The 18,929-nt window shown below is 41.1% G+C and overlaps 1 long non-coding RNA gene and 1 pseudogene across 1 annotated transcript; one reads left to right on the top strand and one right to left on the bottom strand.

Moving 5' to 3' along the window:
• Positions 1-792: 792 nt before the first annotated feature.
• LOC108262007 (uncharacterized) lies at positions 793-2,880 on the bottom strand. The gene is made up of 2 exons (XR_008397567.1): positions 2,482-2,880; positions 793-2,358 (listed from the first exon to the last, which is right to left on the bottom strand). It is a non-coding gene; the product is annotated as an uncharacterized LOC108262007 (long non-coding RNA).
• A 7,792-nt stretch (positions 2,881-10,672) lies between these two features.
• Positions 10,673-12,724, top strand: LOC128634215 (kelch-like protein 10; annotated as a pseudogene).
• Positions 12,725-18,929: the final 6,205 nt, after the last annotated feature.

The raw sequence follows: 18,929 nt of genomic DNA, 5'->3' as shown, positions 1-18,929 counted from the left end.
CAGGATAAGATATACAAATACATAAAAAAAAGTGCTCCTTTCTAATTAAATTTTAATTAAAAATATACTTTCTTACTCTTGTTCAATTTAATTTTTTTAATTAATCGATGATTGTAGACATGTTGAGGTTTCACGTTCTTTGTGCGTTATTATCATAAATATACACTTTGTATAAACTTTTGAGTTTGGACACAAAATGTAAACATTCCTCATGAATCCAGAACATTCATTTGTTCATTATTTAGAAAGTAATAATTAAACAGCTGAATAAAATGATCATATTAATCACTTGCAACATTTAGGATATGAATTTCTTGTATTAAGTGAGGTTTTTAATTATACACAGATATATTTTATTTGTAGTTTTCATATTTGACTCAGTACATTACACTAAATTTATTTAATCAACTATTTATCAAGTTTAAAAAAAATATTTAACTGAATGATTGTTCAAGATCAATAAAAATCTTCAAATAATCTATCAACACCATCAATACATCTAATCAGTAAATTAAAAATGTACATTTATTCAGTTGATCTATTGACTGGTTTATTGAAAGGTTTACAGCTTCGGCAGGTAAAGAAGCCGTGGCTTTAATCTGATCTTCTGATTTCTAATGATAATTAAATGACAAAATACAGAATTAAAGAATATCTTTATTTAAATTCAAAATCATGAATAAAATCATTTAAAAATATGGACTACAAGTCATTTCTACAAATGTTCATACAGACAGAAAGACCAGAGATGAAACAGATTTAACAGATACAGGACAATTAGGACAAGCAAAGTGAGAACTAGAATGATCATTTATTTATTTTTATTTTTTTTTAAATTACAACTGTGTTCAAGATCACAGCAAAAAGACAGTAGAGGAAACAAAGGAACAAAAATATTTCACATTTCCTGTTTAAATTCAACAGTAAAATCACATGAACTGAAGACATCGTGACTTTTTGAAACCGGTCGTTGCATTTTTGAGTCAAATGGAGCAGGTAGTGATGAAGAAGCTGCCTCGAAATATCATTTCTGTTCCTCGAAGGGTAAAAAAAATAAATAAAAATAAATTTTAAAAAACCACCTTAAGTCCTAAATGTATGAAAAATAAACATTATGTACATTTTATGTCTAATTACAGTGAACCTGACGGAGAGTGAAGCTCACAGAGGCGAAGTGTTCACGCTACAGCAAATTTCACCGGTTGACGCTAAACTCGCTCACTTAGGAGGTGCGTTTCTCTGTCCCGGGATATTCCTAGCACTGTGTGAAAGCTCCCCGAGATGTCCAGCATGGAGACGTGTGTGTATGTTGATGTGTACACAGTACCAATGGTCAGGATGTACTCATGTCAGAGTTTCTCGTTCTCCTGAAAAAAACACATGCGTGCACACACACAGAGTAGAATTGTAAAGCAAAACATTGGAATATATATCTTAATCACATCTCATAGTCCTTTTATAGAGTCTGAATCAGTTTGACTGATTCATTTCGAGTTCATTCAGAGTCAAATCACTTTCTAGTGAGAATCAAATACTCATCTCAGTCTAGTTCATTTGGAAGTGTGCGACTCTCACTAGAAAATTATTTGACTCCGAATCGTCTCGAGACGAATCAAACAATCAAACCGATTCAGACTGGACAAATGGACTAATAGAAGAGAAAGAGCAACAGGAAAGAGGACAGCCTTCCTGCTGAAAGCAAACCGGATCAGAACCTTACATTAGATTGTTTTCTATATTTTTATTTTAAATCAGTTGTGTTTTTCTTCTTTCTGCACTCGACTGAGGAAACACAGCAATGATAAATAAATAAATTTATCTGTCCAGCTTCCTCCTCTTCGTCCCCCAGAATGACGTGTGGGTGACGGATTGATGGATTTAAACAAAGATGTCCGGGCAAATTGTGACCTCCTCGAATTAAACGTGAGCATCCAAGGAAATTTACTGTGTTAACTGCACTACATTCTGCAGTCACACAGGACCAGAAAAAAAAAAATGTACATCTACTGTACATGTTAACACACAAAACAAGCTTTTGAGTATTAGTTACCCTGTCTTACTGTACAAAGCACCTGCAAATAATAAAGCAAGTAATTAAAAGTTCATCTATCATTTCACTTCCACTAATCAGTCTTTTGACCAGTCTAAAAATAAAAAGACTAAAAAGAAACAGACTTAGCAAGAAGAACTGAAGATATGTGGATGATGAAGTCTCAGTTCCACCGCAGCTTCAACAGCCCTGGATCTTCTCCTTTAAAGCTTGGAGAAGGGCACGTCTTTCGGACTCTTCTTTTTCAGGGCTGCCTGCGCTGACTTCATAAGATCCTGTGTCTGCAACATGTTCATTTTCCAAGTAGCCTGGAGACGCAGAGCAGAAATCTCAGATTTCGACCGCTCTACTTTGTGTTTGTGGCCATACTGTGTGTGCATGGGTCTACCTTGAGGCTAAAAATGCTATTCATGTCTTAAGCAGATTCTTACCATGTAGTCTAGGCTCTCAGTCACACTGTGGTCTCAGGAGTAGAGGAGGTTGACTTTGGTTCCCTGGACAGCAATGGGACTCCGGCCTGCAATCTCACCTGCTATTTCCAGAGCTCCAGCAATCATTGACTATCAGGGAACACACGATTGCAAAGATGAACAGAACACACACTTGCCTTCATTTATACTAAATAATTAAGCTACATGAAAAAAATAAAATAAAATACACGGTACAACCCAAAGTCACATTCTTCTGTCATCATTCCATATCTTCCATGTGTCAGTCCAGAATTTCACCTTTTTGTGATCACAGAAATTAACACAAAATCAAGAAACTCCACAATATTCAGAGGAGCTTCCACTTTTTCAAAGTTACTGCAGATTTGGGCCAAAACATGTCATGACGCGTCATCACCACAACAGGCCTTCAGCACAGGTTACTCTACTTCCTGAACAAGTGCGGACCCGGATACAAGGACTTGTGTAAAAATCTGATGTTTTGGGTCATCTTTTCATATATATATATATATACAGTGAGGGAAAAAAGTATTTGATCCCCTGCTGATTTTGTATGTTTACCCACTGACAAAGAAATGATCAGTCTATAACTTTAATGGTAGATTTATTTGAACAGTGAGAGACAGAATAACAACAAAAAAATCCAGAAAAACGCACATCAAAAATGTTATAAATTGATTTGCATTTTAATGAGGGAAATAAGTATTTGACCCCTCTGCAAAACATGACTTAGTATTTGGTTTAAAAACCCTTGTTGGCAATCACAGAGGTCAGATGTTTCTTGTAGTTGGCAACCAGGTTTGCACACATCTCAGGAGGGATTTTGTCCCACTCCTCTTTGCAGATCTTCTCCAAATCATTAAGGTTTCGAGGCTGACGTTTGGCAACTCGAACCTTCAGCTACCTCCACAGATTTTCTATGGGATTAAGGTCTGGAGACTGCCTAGGTCACTCCAGGACCTTAATGTGCTTCTTCTTGAGCCACTCCTTTGTTGCCTTGGCCATGTGTTTTGGGTCATTGTCATGCTGGAATATCCATCCACGACCCATTTTCAATGCCCTGGCTGAGGGAAGGAGGTTCTCACCCAAGATTTGACGGTACATGGCCCCGTCCATCGTCCCTTTGATGCGGTGAAGTTGTCCTGTCCCCTTAGCAGAAAAAAACCCCCAAAGCATAATGTTTCCACCTCCATGTTTGACGGTGGGGATGGTGTTCCAGGGGTCATAGGCAGCATTCCTCCTCCTCCAAACACGGCGAGTTGAGTTGATGCCAAAGAGCTCCATTTTGGTCTCATCTGACCTCAACGCTTTCACCCAGTTGTCCTCAGAATCATTCAGATGTTCATTGGCAAACTTCAGACGGGCATGTATATGTGTTTTCTTGAGCAGCGGACCTTGCGCGCGCTGCAGGATTTCAGTCCTTCATGGCGTAGTGTGTTACCAATTGTTTTCTTGGTGACTATGGTCCCAGCTGCCTTGAGATCATTGACAAGATCCTCCCGTGTAGTTCTGGGCTGATTCCTCACTGTTCTCACGATCAATGCAACTCCACGAGGTGAGATCTTGCATGGAGCCCCAGGCCGAGGGAGATTGACAGTTCTTTTGTGCTTCTTCCATTTGCGAATAATCGCACCAACTGTTGTCCCCTTCTCACCAAGCTGCTTGGCAATGGTCTTGTAGCCCATTCCAGACTTGTGTAGGTCTACAGTCTTGTCCCTGACATCCTTGGAAAGCTCTTTGGTCTTGGCCATGGTGGAGAGTTTGGAATATGACTGATTGATTGCTTCTGTGGACAGGTGTCTTTTATACAGGTAACAAACTGATATTAGGAGCACTCCCTTTAAGAGGGTGCTCCTAATCTCAGCTCGTTACCTGTATAAAAGACACCTGGGAGCCAGAAATCTTTCTGATTGAGAGGGGGTCAAATACTTTTTTCCCTCATTAAAATGCAAATTAATTTATAAAATTTTTGACATGCGTTTTTCTGGATTTTTTTTGTTGTTATTCTGTCTCTCATTGTTCAAATACAACTACCATAGTAGTTATATCATACACTTTCTGTCAAACTGTCAATCAAAGTGTTGTGTGTGATAATTTATGACCCTCTGTGCTTCCCTGACTGACAGGTCTGTAGGGGTGGTGAGGGGGGGTAACCCTATGGAGTTTATCAGATGGTCAATCTGGCTCCTTTGTGTCTGGGGGTGTTGTGGAGAGGTGTGTGTTGGGGGGGAATAGTCCCCCTCCCGACAAAAGGTGTTTATGTTAATGAGTTTGGTTTTTGGTGGGGTGAAATACGTCTGAAAAGAAATAATGTTTTTAATATGGGGCTGTGTTTGTGTTACTTTGTGGCGTTATTTCGTTTGTGTAAACACATTGTTAGAAAAGCATGATGTTTGAATGTGTACATATATGAGTAGAATATTTGTTTTGTGAAATAAATGAAAACAATTGTTGATTATGTTTTTTAGGGATCCCGTTTTACCTTTGAATAAAAAGTTTAGGAGTTAAAGCGTCTTTTTTAAAAAAAAGAATCTGTTTAATGTCCACGCCGTTAAGCATTAGTTTTTCTTGAAAGAATATGTCACTGTGAATGGGGGCCAGTAGTTCAACAACGTTGCTGGCGTTGGTAAATGCAGCTCGTTTGGTCAAACCTCTGTTACCGCCAGCGGGGTCCGTTACGTCCATGTGACCGGCGGTGTCTTTGTAAAAGAGCCCCGCTGAAAACAGCATTTCAAAAGCGTCTTTACCATAATTGGTGAGACACTCTATTATGCATCGATAAGGATATGTGTTGGAACTTTGTGATATGCGACGGTCTCCAAGCGACACGTCCACTTGTGAAAATATCATAGATCCGGCATAGTTAATAAGCCCCACGAGGGCTCCGTCTACTATGTCTGTGCCGTCTGCGTTAGTGATTTTGAGACGTAAAAAAACCAAGGTGTTGTTTAGGTCCACATAATCCTCGCCAGTCCCCGCTATAAAAAACTCCAGAGGCGATGTTTCTGATATTGCTGACAACGGTGGCACTTCTATATATGTATTTTTTTCAATAACGGTCTGTGTTAATGGTACTGTGAATAGGTCCAGCTCGGTTTTTAAACATTCTTCTGACATATTGTGTAGTAAAGACATGGTCTAAAATATTGTTTTAACGCAGGTCTTTGGTCTTTTTGCTGTAGAGCTGGTTGGCGTCTTCTTGTGCTTGCGTTTTACAACTGACGATTTCTTGGTGTTATGTTTTCTTTTCTTCGTCGTTTGGCCACTCCTCCGAGTCCCTGGCGGTTTAGATGCTCTTCTGCGAGCCATCACCATTAGTCCGGATCCATCTTGAGTGTTATTATTGTTGTTGTTATTATTATTAAATGTATGCGATAATGTATTGCTAACAACATCGCTTAGTATGTTTTTTGCTGCTGATTTAAGATGTGGTTTGGCTATGGTAAAACCGCGTTTTAGCAAAAGAATGGCCATTCTAAAGAGACCTCTAAACACACCCCCTAACCCGGCTCCGTACATAACTCCGCCCCCTGCATAACCGGGGAGACCATTCCCCGCTTGATTCTGGTAATATTGCACGTAACGCAAAGGGTCTGTGTGGTGATTGTTGAAATATGCCATTATGATTATTTTTTAAACAAATTGTTTCACAGGCCTAAAATGCAGCTTGGCACACACCTTCCCGTAACTGAAGCGCACGTCTCGATTTTGATCGTCTTTCACCTGTATGGTTATCTCACTGACGGACGATTTATTAACCGATACGTAGTGTGGGGTGTCGTATCTAACACTAACATTCTTGTGGTTCTCCCCCTCTATATGTACACATCTCAGTAGCGGCACGTAGAAATCCCCCACGTTCTGGTATTCTATGATATCGGTATAAATATTCATACTGTAAAACCCCGCGTTAATATCAGCCTGAAAAGGTGCATAAGTCATGCCAGATCTTTCAACAGCATGGTCCGTAGTTTCAATAGCAACTCCCGGTTTTAATCCTAAAATGTTGGCCATCTTCCCATAAAATGTCAGCGATGTCTTCGGGGGGCCTTTGAGAAAAATTTTATTTTTAACATGGTCATAGCCGAGACTCGCACGTTGTGTGAGAGTCGCGTTGATCTCCCTGATCAAAAAAACGACGTCGTCATAATATCCAGTCTTTAACCTGTAAGATGCGTTTGATATACTGCCTTCAATATTATATTCGGTGACCCGATTCTCAGTCTTCGTTGTTTCACCACAGTTGAAAATGAACGTAGCATCTTCCTCATTAAATGTGTACCACGACAGCGGATATTCAAATTCGATTAACCCGACTTGCCATTCTCCTTTTAGATTGATAGTTTTCGATAATCGAGTTGTATAACACGAGATACTATTTTCCGGATAAACGGTCCTTGAGGCATTACAGGGAAGCGTTACATAAAAACCACCAGCAGTCATGGTTGGTTTTTACATGAATGTGTGCCATCTACGAGGTTTCGTCTGTTTTTATGGGGTTCTGTACATCGACCAATTCTTTCTGGTCGATCCACGATGCGAATTTTGAGGGCCATCCGAGCCATCTAACCAATACCATTGTTTTTCGACCTTGTTTCTTCTTGTCTAAAATTTTTTCCACTTTAAATGTTTTGTTTTTGTTCACAAATATTTTTTGTAATTCCTCTTCATAAAATACACCATCGATGACATCGCCGTCATAATCACACAACCTATAGACGGGACGTTCGCGTGATATGCATTCTGTTATAGTGAAAAACTCGTGCGTGTAGTTTTCTTTATAACCTTTTGCGAACGGCCCTCTTACTTTAGAAATTCTAACAACGTCGCCAACTTTATATTTAAATTTAGGGGTTACGCCGGGGCCGTCTTTAGATCCATATAGGTTTTTATACACGGCAGATTCATTTTCTTTGGACACATCAATAGGTCTCATCTTAATGCTCCTGTGATAGCTGGCGTTGTATCCGTCCGTGATGTCTTGTAGAACATCGATATAGCGTTTGGAGTTTGTAGCAGTTAAATATCTCCACATCCGACCTTTTAAGGTTCTATTAAACCGCTCGACGATGCACGCTTTTAAATCGGTGGCTGTTGCAAAATGTTCTATGTTGTACTTTTTTGTCATGCTTTGAAAATGTTTATTAAAAAATTCTTTCCCATTATCTGTCTGTAGTTTACGGGGCACCCTGCCCTCATCCAGTATAGATTGGAAAGCTTTAGACACCTCGACACCGGATTTGTTTTTTAAAACCCGAGTCCACGCATATTTACTAAACATGTCTATGCACGTCAACAGAAAATGAACGCTGTCGTTTTCCTTGGCGTATGCAGACATATCGACCAGATCTGCCTGAAACTGCATATCAATACCATAAACAAAAACACGATTTCTTTTGTATTTTAGCGGTGCAGTTCTGTGTAACGTGTAAGCATCCTCGCCGGCGAGCCAATCCGAAACTTGTTTATCTGTTAGACGAACCCCTGTTTCCTTTAAAACACCGTCTTTTAAACGTTTTTTACCACCAAAAGACCCCGCATTTGAAGGTGTGTAATAGACTTTTTTCAGGTCTGCTGTCATGTCTCCTGACATGTCGACACTTTAACAAGTACAATAGAATAACACAGACGGTCTTAAACGTCTTGGTATTTATTTCAGTAAAAGATCATAAACGTTATCATACAACATCATTGAGGGAGTGTAGGAATTTTATACACATCACAATGTTTTTGTCAACCACATACGCTATAAATGCGTCTATTATTTCACAGACATCTGTCTGGTCATTTCTCGACATCAGAATTTCACACACATCATACACATACGTACACATACATAAAATGTCTGCAATTCTAATACGTCTGCCACATTCAGTCACAATATCTAGTATTTTTGTGATAGAGACCAAAATCGGTACGCATGCGTTAATACACATATGTACCAAAGCAGTCCAATCACACACCGTACCTCGCACAAGACACATCTGATTCACGAGATTTGTTAGACGTCTCGGGTCAACATCGCATCCGTTTACAACTACGGATACACCAACACGGTCCGTAAGGTATTTGTACAACAGACCGGACATCTCGCACCTAATACGGCGTTTAAGCAGACTCTTTGCTAATCCTGTAGCGCTGCACACATTCCCCATCTCAAACGGCTGGTGCGACCCCCTTCCAGCTGTCCACGGCGTCGTAGACGATCTGCTCGCTGCTGACATCCACAAGTTTCTCTCTGACCTCGTTAAGCCTTTGCACGATGTACACTTCGTCCCGCAGCTCGTGTAGAACGGCATCCACCGATCCTTGAATTCTCTGAGGGTTAACCCTCAAACCAAACCGACTCAAGGCTTGAGCGATGAAATGTTTAAGCCCTGGTTTGAGCAGATCACGCGATAGTTCCTCAAAGTATTTGTCAAAGAAATACGCGTCAGGTTCGAAGAGACAAGAGTGTCTAAGCTGACTCGGATGATCCACTTCGCACCCCAAACAGAGATCTTTCAGTTTTTTACTGATAACATGCTCCAGAAGGACCACGACTGTCGCTTTTATAATCTTGAACGCGTCAGATCGAATACAGCCGTCTGTGTCATCAACACCGATGTAGGCCGAGGCGCCAGTTAAAGAGCCGCTGATTCCGTACGGAGTTGTGAGGAAACTTAGGTTGTGATATCCTAATTCCTTGCAGAAATTATCCAACCACTTGTTGTCGTATGCTTGCGGAGTGGATTCTAGCGTTGTCGCGTTGTCGTCGGGCAGAGCCGGCGCTGTCTCCGGGGTGTTGCTGTAGCAGGCGTATGTAGAATCTTGAGACATCTTCTTATATGTGTTTAATTGTGACACAGGCCACCCCGTTTTAATCATCACAGCATGAGGGCGGTCTTAAGAGAGGATCTCCGGAGTTGGTAACGCCCTGCTCGGGGTTAAACGACAGTTCCTTTACAACCCCATCGCCCACACGAAGATTTTTTGACAAACTAATACATTGTTGTTTTTTTCTCGGCGCGAAAGTTGGCTCCTCAATCTTTTCCTCAGAGTCTCTTATAGGCGTGATGCAGAACCGTCTTCTAGAGATATTAGGAGTTCTCGGTGTAGCCATTGTTGCAGTTAGTTACAGACTGTCTTCAGTGTTTAACCATAATGTCTTAACAAACTATTTAAAACCCCATTAACACCCCCGCAGACACTCATTATCATAAACAATCTGTAGGATCACACCACGACCCCCCTAGTCATAAAAAACTCTTTGGTCAGGAAGAAACAAAGAGCCATAAATTAAGTACTCCTAGAGAAACGCAGGCCTGTCATGGACGAGGCCATAAATTAGCCCTCTAGTTCTACCGCCGTGATTGACATTTTGACAGAACGTACTGGCTACGTTGAAAACATGTGAATGGGTGTGTTTAGAGAGACAGAGAGAGAGGTGTGTCTGAAAACACGTATGTGTGGGCGGGGTTTAGCGAGAGTGAGGCGTCTCCGTTTAACTTCATTACTGCTTAACACAGCGACTGAAAGACATCTCTGGAAAATACTTCTCTCCTAGTTTAAACATTACGGAGATTCTTTTAGCCAGCACTTTAACATTTTTACCTCGTAAGGATCTTTGTTTAGAAGTCGTGTAATACGCGCTATTCTTTTTAAACAGCTCTTTTAACCATTTTTACCTCCTAAAGTTTTTATGTGTTTTTTGGGAAACCTGGTAATACGGATTCTTTTTAAACATCTCTTTTGATCATTTTTTACATCCTGAAGGTTTGCGTTTAGAATGTATGTAATACAAACGATTATTTTAAACAGATTCTTTTTTAAACAGATTCTTTTTTTTAAAAAAGACGCTTTAACTCCTAAACTTTTTATTCAAAGGTAAAACGGGATCCCTAAAAAACATAATCAACAATTGTTTTCATTTATTTCACAAAACAAATATTCTACTCATATATGTACACATTCAAACATCATGCTTTTCTAACAATGTGTTTACACAAACGAAATAACGCCACAAAGTAACACAAACACAGCCCCATATTAAAAACATTATTTCTTTTCAGACGTATTTCACCCCACCAAAAACCAAACTCATTAACATAAACACCTTTTGTCAGGAGGGGGACTATTCCCCCCAACACACACCTCTCCACAACACCCCCAGACACAAAGGAGCCAGATTGACCATCTGATAAACTCCATAGGGTTACCCCCCTCACCACCCCTACAGACCTGTCAGTCAGGGAAGCACAGAGGGTCATAAATTATCACACACAACACTTTGATTGACAGTTTGACAGAAAGTGTATGATATAACTACTTCTGTTGGTGAACAGCCTGCTGAACAACTGCTGCATGTTCCTGAAGGCTCAGCTGTGTCCCGAGAACTGCGTTAACATCTGTCGTTTAGCTCACTCCTACTTCTGCGAGAGGTTGAAGCAGCAGGCCTTCCGGTTAATCTTGCACAACTTTGAGGAGATGGTGCGCCTCTCTGAGGAGTTCCTGGATCTGACGGTCGAGCAGCTGAGCGAGATCATCGAGAAGGACGAACTGAACGTGAAACAGGAGAGCGTGGTGTTTGAAGCCATCTTACAGTGGATCAAACATGCGCCATGGAAACGGAAAGCGCACATAGGAGTGTTACTGCCTAAGGTGCGTCTGGGGCTACTGACACACGATTACCTTATGAACAATGTGAGCAACAACGTTTTAGTGATGGACAACATGACATGTAAGCTGATCGTCACCAGAGTTCTGATGGGCATCGATGACCTCAACCCGAGCCTTCCTTCAGCTCTGATCTCCAGAGACTCCGCCTGCCTGGCGCCGTTCTGCTGGCCATCGGTGGCTATGGCCACAAGAATCTCAATACAACTCAATACAACTGTACAAATGTTTGTACAACAAACATAGAAGCGTATGATACGCGAGCAGCACGCTGGGTCAATGTCACATGCAACGACGAGAGTCCACGAGCCTATCACGGGACGGTGTATCTGAATGGCTTCGTGTACTGCATCGGAGGATTCAACAGTGAGGGTTTCCTCAACAGTGTGAGAAGGTTTGACCCCATCACCAGAACCTGGGCTCAGGTGAACCCCATGCACTCTTGCCGGTGTGACGTGAGCGTGTGTGTGCTGGACAGTCATATCTATGCGATGGGAGGATTTGATGGCTTCGAACATCTGAATACAGTAGAGCGATATGAACCTGAGAATGATCGGTGGTGCATGATCGCGCCGATGCACGAACCAAGGGGTGACTCTAGCGCTACAGTACTGAATGGCAAATTGTACATATGCGGAGGGTTTGACGGGAACAGGTGTTTGTTCACGGGGGAGTATTACAGTCCTCAGACGGAAGAGTGGACCCTCATCTCCCCCATGATGATCAGAAGGCGTGGACTGGGCGTGGTTGCGTACGGAGGATGGGTTTACGCTGTCGGGGGAAATGATGGTGTTAATCAAATAAGCAATGTAGAGGTGTATAATCCTCAGACCAACATGTGGACACAAGGTCCAGCCATGATCAACCAGCGCAGCAACTTCGGCATTGAGGTGCTGGACGATCTCCTGTTCATTGCTGGAGGAGATAACGGCTCTACCTCCATGGATGAAGTGGAGTGTTATGATAAGCAGACTTCTGAATGGCATGCAATCGAAAACATGGGGATTTCTCGCTGTGGTCTGAGCTTCTGTGTGCTGTCTGGTTTACCCAACATGGCAGAGTACGCTGCTCCCCGAGACGATCCCTACAGAGTCCCTCAGAGCTCACAGAGCACCAGATTCTACCTCACACCTCCTGCCAACGTCTGAGACATACAAATGAACCTCTTCCTTCATCAGCATCCTTTTGTTCTCGAGAATCAAATTAACCACTCTGAAGCAGTCAAACTACTGAATTTGCCTTTTGTTTCCCCTCTTATGCCGCAAGCCGTTGTACTGAAACTTGTAAAACCACAACGTCCCTCGTGGAGACGTGTGATAGAACAGTCCTGAGAGCTCTCACACACACACGTACACATACCTGAGATCACAATGATATGGTGGCACTCATGTGGTCAACGCTAAACAGAATTCCCTTCACGTTATTTTCTATGTGATGAAACCGGACTTTGATGACTTGTAGCTTTTATGTCATAAGTTTAGGTTCGTGACGTAATTCCGCTGATTTTAGCCCAAATTCACTAATGTGATAAAATCACTGTAACGGATCATATTTACAAGCAAAGATGAAGACAGGGGACGACGATTATACATCATTTCTCTCTGTACATCACAGGAATAATTCATGTAAGTCTTATTAATAGGTTTATCAAACTCAAATATGACCTTGTCAGAGTATCCACCATTATTTCTGAGCCAGAACGCCTTCAGATCGGAACGCCGGAAAACTGGTTCTGTACTTTCAGAGCTCGAGTACAACGGAGTGCAGCATTAATACCAGCGGATCCACAGCAAGAGACTTTCGGATAATACTATAAACACACCAGATTCAATTACACTACAATCAAACAAGAAAAAAAAAACATGGATTAGGAAAAAAGGACATAAAATAATGACAAAGAGTAAAGGAAAAGGAGAGACAGAATGTGTGTGTGTGAGAGAGGATGAGAGAGAGAGAATGATAGAGAGAGAATATGTTTGTCTGTGAGTGAGAGATAGAGAGAGGATGAGAGAGAGAATGATAGAGAGAGAGATATGAATGAAAATTAAATAGAAATAATGAAAAGCAGAAATCAAGAGGGAAAACAAAAAGTGAAAGACAAACACATTACATGAGCGACTGACAGATAAAGTTTGAAACAAACAAGTGTGAAGAAAAGAAATGTAAAAAATAATGGAGAGAAAGAAAGAGCAAAAAAGGAACAATAAAAATGATAAATATGAAAGAGAAAGAAATCATGGTAGGGGAACAAAAAGGTAGGACACAATTACTAAAAAGCAGGAGAAACCGTGGAAAAGAAGAGGAAGAGAGACAGATAAAGAAAAAAGGAAAGAGAGGAAGGAGAAAAGAGTGAGAGCGGGATGAAAGAAATGAAGACAGATTAACGTTTCACCTTGAAGAAGTCTGTTTTGTCAGCAATGTGACATCCCCTGTGTGAGCGGCAGCCTGATCACCACGGCAACACAACCCTGGCTCGGGCTCATTGGCTGGGCGGAGTCGGCCACGCCCACCCGTTCTGCTGTCATTATGGCGACGGACTGCGTCAGACCCACAAGGTCCATGAGGAGGGAGACAGTGACGGTGCAGATGCTGAAGTCCAACTCAGAGAAACAGATGTTCATCAGAGACTCGAGCCACCGAGGAGGCGGAGTCACACCGCCGCTGTCTGACATCATCACCACACACACGTCATTTAAAATCATATTAATATTAACTATTATTATTGTTGATGTTGATATTAATTTATAAGTAATCATACACTGTAATTAGTAATAATAAACAGCAAATAATAAATAAATCAGTAATATTGCATAAAAAAGTAAATCCAGAATAATCATCAGAAAACTTTAAAATAAGCAATAACATGCAAATGTGAGAGTATGTTCTGTTTAATGTGCGCTGGTTAAATAAAATCATTTTGGCAGCCGTGAACGCAGACACACACTCTTTCTATTCAAATACACATAGCCTCTCTGTTAACTCCACCTCCCCCTGGTTAGCCCCGCCCCCTTCTGGGTGATGAAGAGCTCCACCAGTCTGCGTCCTGCTCATGGGCTGGGCCACTGGACAGGAGGACGAGGGGGGAGATGAGTGGAGGTTGGACTTTGGAGCAGAGGCACAGGCAGTGTTGCAGTCCGAGCTGCAGCGTAACGGCCGACACCATCCTCAACAACTGGGGCAAGGGTTCTGTCTGGATCTCTATATACACACATCTCCTACACACACTTACAGACAGACAGACAGACAGACAGAGAGAGAGAGAGAATGAGAGAGAGAAAATGTAAGACAGTTGATCTGTTGAAAGTCATGAAACTGTTACACAGTCAGTGTGTAAAATATAAAGTCTTGATACCGTGTATTTGGTGTACGATAGTGTAGGATGGTGTTTTTGGTGTAGGATGGTGTAGGATGGTGTTTTTGGTGTACGATGGTGTTTTTGGTGTAGGATGGTGTTTTTGGTGTAGGATGGTGTAGGATGGTGTTTTTGGTGTAGGATGGTGTTTTTGGTGTAGGATGGTGTTTTTGGTGTAGGATGGTGTAGGATGGTGTTTTTGGTGTAGGACGGTGTTTTCGTGTAGGATGGTGTAGGATGGTGTTTTTGGTGTAGGACGGTGTTTTCGTGTAGGATGGTGTAGGATGGTGTTTTTGGTGTAGGATGGTGTAGGATGGTGTTTTTGGTGTAGGATGGTGTTTTTAGTGTAGGATAGTGTAGGATGGTGTTTTTGGTGTACGATGGTGTTTTTGGTGTAGGATGGTGTTTTTGGTGTACGATGGTGTTTTTGGTGTAGGATGGTGTAGGATGGTGTTTTTGGTGTAGGATGGTGTAGGATGGTGTTTTTGGTGTAGGATGGTGTTTTTGGTGTAGGATGGTGTAGGATGGTGTTTTTGGTGTACGATGGTGTTTTTGGTGTAGGATGGTGTAGGATGGTGTTTTTGGTGTAGGATGGTGTTTTTGGTGTACGATGGTGTTTTTGGTGTAGGATGGTGTTTTTGGTGTAGGATGGTGTAGGATGGTGTTTTTGGTGTAGGACGGTGTTTTCGTGTAGGATGGTGTAGGATGGTGTTTTTGGTGTAGGATGGTGTAGGATGGTGTTTTTGGTGTAGGATGGTGTTTTTAGTGTAGGATAGTGTAGGATGGTGTTTTTGGTGTACGATGGTGTTTTTGGTGTAGGATGGTGTAGGATGGTGTTTTTGGTGTAGGATGGTGTTTTTGGTGTAGGATGGTGTTTTTGGTGTAGGATGGTGTTTTTGGTGTACGATGGTGTTTTTGGTGTAGGATGGTGTAGGATGGTGTTTTTGGTGTAGGATGGTGTTTTTGGTGTAGGATGGTGTTTTTGGTGTACGATGGTGTTTTTGGTGTAGGATGGTGTTTTTGGTGTAGGATGGTGTAGGATGGTGTTTTTGGTGTAGGATGGTGTTTTTAGTGTAGGATGGTGTAGGATGGTGTTTTTGGTGTAGGAGGGTGTTTTTGGTTTAGGATTGTGTAGGATGGTGTTTTTGGTGTAGGATGGTGTTTTTAGTGTAGGATGGTGTAGGATGGTGTTTTTGGTGTAGGACGGTGTTTTTGGTTTAGGATTGTGTAGGATGGTGTTTTTGGTGTAGGATGGTGTTTTTAGTGTAGGATGGTGTAGGATGGTGTTTTTGGTGTAGGACGGTGTTTTTGGTGTAGGATGGTGTTTTTGGTGTAGGATGGTGTAGGATGGTGTTTTTGGTGTACAATGGTGTTTTTGGCTGACATGTAAAGAGAAACTGTGTGACAATAAGCCTAGTGAAGTTGACTAAGCCCTCAGGGATTTAATAAGATCACCACTAAGAACTGAATACTTACTTCAAGTTAATGTTAATGACCTTGAAACATTTAAACAGAAATGGGGTGTAAATCAATGTATTTGTGATGTTGATTATAACGGAAATAGTTACATATTTATTTGAGGTTTTTTTAGTGATAATATGATGTGCTGAAACATGATGCTTAATTGATTCGTCTATGAGGGGGAAAAAGTTGTAATCTTTGGTATTAAAGGATATTTTAAAGTCCAGTCCATCCAAGGTTTTTCTCTCTCTCCCCCTGTCTCACCTAGGATTCTCTCTCTCTCCCTCTCTCCAAGGGTTTTCTCTCTCTCTCACTCTCTGTCTCACCTAGGATTCTTTCACTCTCCGTCTCAGCTAGGATTCTCTCTCTTTCTCTCTCTGTCTCTCCTACGGTTCTATCTCCCTCTCTCTCTCTCTCTCTCTCTCTCCAAAGTTTTTCTCTCCCTCATCTAGGGCTCTCTCTCTCTCTCTCTCTCTCTCTCTCTCTCTCCAAAGGTTTTCTCTCCCTCACCTAGGGTTCTCTCTCTCTCTCACTCTCTCTCTCTCACTCTCTCTCTCTCTCTCACTCTCTGTCTCACTTAGGAGTCTCTCTCTCTCCAAGGGTTCTCTCACTCTCTCTCCTTCGCACGCCCCCTCACACTCTTGCCCTCTCTGGATTTCTGTAAAGCTGCTTTCTAGCAATATCTATTGTTAGAAGTGATTTATAGAAATGAAACTGATGTGAATTAATGTTTTATTATCATGAAATAGAATGTTATTGATATTCTACTGACTGTTGTAATCTCAGAGATGCATGATGCCAAATCTGAGACATTTATAAAGCAAGTTTTTTTGTGAAATGAAAACATGTTGGTGCTCATAAAATATCCTGTTTCTCAAAAAGTAGTGTGATTAATTGCTTTTAAATGAGCTATAACAGTCTGGAACAAAGTCTAACTTAAAAACTGTGAGGTCAGTGTGAAAACTGTGATATTTAGGAACAACTTGCCTGATCTGATTGTTCAGGTAGTTAACCATCTCCTCCACCTGATCAGACCGATCTTTTAACACCAAATGCTTCATGAGGGGCCGAAAGTGCTCGCTCTGCATCAAGCTCTGGTATATTATAATAATATATAACAATAATAATATATATTAATATTATACTTGCTCAGTTATTTATTGAGAAAAATGATCCAGTATTACATATCTGTGAGGGGTAAAAGTATGTGAACTGTTGTTTTCAGTAAGCGGTGTGAGCTCCTTGTGCAGTAATAACTGCAGATAAACGTTTGGGGTAACTGTTGATCAGTCCTGCACATCGACTTGGAGGATTTTTATCCCGTTCCTCAGTCCAGAACAGCTTCAACTCTAGGATGTTGGTGGGTTTCCTCACATGAACTGCTTGCTTCAGGTTCTTCCACAACATTTCTACTGTATTAAGGTCAGGACTTTGACTTGGCCATTACAGAACATTAACTTTATTCTTCTTTAATCATTCTTTGGAATGACACGTGTGCTCAGGGTTATTGTCTTGCTGCATGACCCACTTTCTCTTGAGATTCATTTCACAGACAGATATCCTGATATTTCCCTTTAGAAATCGCCGTCCTGGTCCAGATGCAGAAAAACAGGCCCAAACCATGACACTACCACCAGCATGTTTCACAGATGGGATGGGGTTCTTGTGCTGGAATTCAGTGTTTTCCTTTCTCCAATCATAACGCTTCTTATTTAAACCAAAAATTCCATCCACAAAACATTTTCCCACATCCTTCTGTTTTGTCCACATGATCTTTAGCAGACTGCAGAAGGTCAGCACTGTTCTTTTTGAGACCACTGACTTTCTCCTTGTAACCCTGCCATGTACACCATTGTTGTTCAGTGTTCTCCAGATGGTAGACTCATGAATATTAGCCAATGTGAGAGGGCCTTTAGCTGCTTAGAAATTACCCTGGGTTCCTTTGTGACCTAGCAGTCTATTACATATCTTCATTTTGGAGAGATCTTTATTGGACCCTACTGCAGGGGAGGGTAACAATGGTCATGAATTTCCTCCGTTTGTACACAAACTAACTGTCTGTGTATTGGTGGAGTCCAGACTCTTTAGAGATGGTTTTGTAACCTTTTCCAGACTGATCAACATTAACAACCCTTTTTCTGAGGTCCTCAGAAATCTCCTTTGTTCATGCCATGATACACTTCCACAAATATGTTGTGAAGATCAGACTCTTACAGATCCCTGTTCTTCGTCATCCCATTGATTGAAGACACCTGACTCTAATTTCACTTTAAGATTAACTGCTAATCCTAGATGTTCACATACTTTTGCCACTATCAGATTTGCAATACTGGATCATTTTCCTTAATAAATAAATGACCAAGTACAATCTTTTTGTCTAATTTGTTTAATTGGATTCTCTTTATCTACTTTTAGGACTTGTGTCATATTTCTGCAGATATAAATAAAAGTCCGTTTGCTGTACACATATTACCAGAATCCAGTGCTTTTCAAAATAAAATCTTATCGCTTGATAGCGTAGAACCTCGTACTCCAAACACAAATCTGCTACTAGACACGCAGCCTACACACATACAGTAGAGACAAATATTGATTATAAAATAACAAGGTGTCTACAAGGTGAATGAGGCATAGCAGCGCACAGCTGCGGTGTTCAAATGTCAGTCTGAGACCGGATCTTCCCAACAGCTGAGAAAAGAACAACAACAACAAAAAAAGACAGACTAATGTGCTCATTCTAAACATTATCGTTTTTATTGTAATAACTTCTACAGGGACTTCTACAGGAAGTGTACTGATTATTCAGACTAGTCGCTGCAGCCCCAAACATAAGTTATATGAAGTGTAACTATATACAGATAACGTTATTTAGTATTAATGTAATAAATCATTGTGTACTTTGTTTTTCTTTAAAAAAAAGTTAGTGTTAGGTTTTACACACCAGTATAATGTGTCAAGTCCG

This window comes from Ictalurus punctatus, chromosome 12, assembly GCF_001660625.3.
Source record: "Ictalurus punctatus breed USDA103 chromosome 12, Coco_2.0, whole genome shotgun sequence".
In the NCBI taxonomy this organism is placed as follows: Eukaryota; Metazoa; Chordata; class Actinopteri; order Siluriformes; family Ictaluridae; genus Ictalurus; species Ictalurus punctatus.
This window is presented reverse-complemented; position numbering and strand designations above follow the sequence as displayed.